Source organism: Austrofundulus limnaeus, unplaced genomic scaffold (assembly GCF_001266775.1).
Source record: "Austrofundulus limnaeus strain Quisiro unplaced genomic scaffold, Austrofundulus_limnaeus-1.0 Scaffold127, whole genome shotgun sequence".
Lineage (NCBI taxonomy): Eukaryota > Metazoa > Chordata > Actinopteri > Cyprinodontiformes > Rivulidae > Austrofundulus > Austrofundulus limnaeus.
The window spans coordinates 1,440,074-1,442,273 of NW_013952529.1; the positions used below are offsets into that span (position 1 = coordinate 1,440,074).

At 39.7% G+C, this 2,200-nt stretch overlaps 1 protein-coding gene across 1 annotated transcript in view; it reads left to right on the plus strand.

Moving 5' to 3' along the window:
• The window catches only part of ptprt (protein tyrosine phosphatase receptor type T), a gene marked incomplete in the record, with an annotated part of 388,491 nt that overhangs the window by 365,969 nt on the left and 20,322 nt on the right, over positions 1–2,200 (plus strand).

Below are 2,200 nucleotides of genomic sequence, written 5' to 3' on the forward strand. Positions count from 1 at the left end.
GATAAAAGTATTAGAATTACAACCGCTAATTTTTTTTAATTTTTAAATCACCATACTTTTATTTAAAATGTATTCTTTTCTCTCACTTCGTCCGCCATTACTAGCATAAAAAAATCTCCAGTCGGGCCGCAAAGCATTATGGGATATGCTGGGCCGGGAAGGATCCATCACACCTGTCCTTCGATACGGGCCAAAGGAAGGACATATTTGTCGGACGCATCGGAGGAGTCTTCGGTTTTGGACGTCCTTCGTCGCGGCGCTGTGACGTATGCGGCCGACAAATTCGACCTTCGTAGGACCCGTCCTGCCGTTTTGGACACAGCCCACGTCTGCTGCGATCCATGAACTGAGACACTTCCTGTATTGATGGTTGAGACTTTAAAGTAAACCTGCAGTCTTCCATACAGCAGACGGTGTTTGAATCTTTGTAGAACGAGCTGACAAATATTACAGAGTTAACTGTTTGACTCGTTACTCTGATTGACACAGAAGTCAGGCTGAACTTGTAGTTTAGAAGCCCAAACATCACGTGTTTACTTCAAATTTTAAAATAATAGTAATAAAAAGTCTGTTTTTGTCAGAGTGGCCCTGAAAATGATGCTGTAGTTTCATGTTCTTCATCAAAAATACCCAGAAAAGAAACCATTTGTAAATTCTTATCAGAGGTTTTTTTCTGAGACAGAACGGATATGAGCAGACGGGATGAGCTGAGTCAGATACATTTATTTAATCCTACAGCTCGTTATTCCCAACATTTAAGCTTTTTTAAGCCTAACATGATTAATTTGAGACGTTGGCTGTGTTGCTATGCCGTCTATTGATTTCAAGAAGTAATTTCAACGTCATGGAGGAGAACAAATCAATAAAAAGTGTAGTTATCAAATCATCTTGCGTTTTTTTTTTTTTGTGATAGTTTTTTCTTTCTCTCTAAAAGCTTCTGTCTTCTGTGAGTTTCTCTCTCCAGTTGTTTCCTTCCTGCACCATTTCATTTCCTACTCTCTGCTCTGTCTCACCTGGTCATGTTTTCCTGACCTTTTCCTTGTGCTGCTCTTATTTCCTGCCCCCTCCTCTCAGGTTATCATCAGGCACTCTGTCAAAACAAATAATCTGCTACAACCTGGCCAGTTCCCGAGCCAGAACGGGAGATGCAATAACAACAGTTTCATCCCGGGTCTATTCTTGGAGAGTAAACTGAGCCGAGAAGGGCACTGTGCTCTCCGTTTAAGCCTCTTTAACTTTAGAGGAGTACCGAGAAATCAATTGTTTTGAATAATTGAAGAAGAGGCGCAGTGTTGTAGAGGGATACTATGTGGAAAAGAAAAACGCAGGTCAGAACTCCAAATCAAAATCTAGAAAATAAGACTTTAATTTAGCTTTTTGGTTGTAAATGCAACAGGGCGGCTTGCACCGAGCCACAGGGAGTTTACAGTGAATTATTTTTGAACCACTGAACATTTGGCTCAGGTTTTCTGTAACTTTATAAAAAGGTATAAACAGAGTTTCGTCTGGATGGTCTCTGCAACAAACATTTAAAAAATATCAAATGCTGCAAAGTGTTTTTTACAGAGACTCAATGTGCCTGAATTCAGAAAGCTGGCAGTTCCATAAAGTGGGAGCTGCGTCGGAGAAAACCTGATCTAAGACCACATCGATAGGTCTGTGAAGCGTTTATAAGCCAGATAATCAAAGATTTTAAAGATAAGCTGTAAGATTTTTAAATCGATACAGAAAGTAACAGGAAGTCAGTGTCAAGGGGAGCAGGAGGCCATGTTTTTATGCTTTTTAGTCCTGAAGCAATGAAGGACTCTGAGGGCTTCAAGGACTGTTGGTCCCAGCAGAGCAGAGATTCTTAACCCATGAGCGCCACCTTGAGGGCCTCAAAATAACAACAGTTTTTATCTGAGGGCCGCAGAGGGCCGTGGGACCGCATTGATTTTGAATGAGGTGCAATACACTTTCTCACCACTAGTAGCYGTAGTGCACCACTCAGATGTTTAACAACTTTTTAATATGTAGAAGAACCTTAGAAACCTGCTGAGAATTGAAACTTATTTTTAATTAAACGTAGAAGCAAAAATGAAAGTAACTCATCAAAAAACACCAACGTTTGTCACTAATATGAAGAACAGCTTCTGTTTTTACCATGTAATATTTTAAATGTTCAAAACATTATAAAATAAAGTTGCTGATATAACTATAT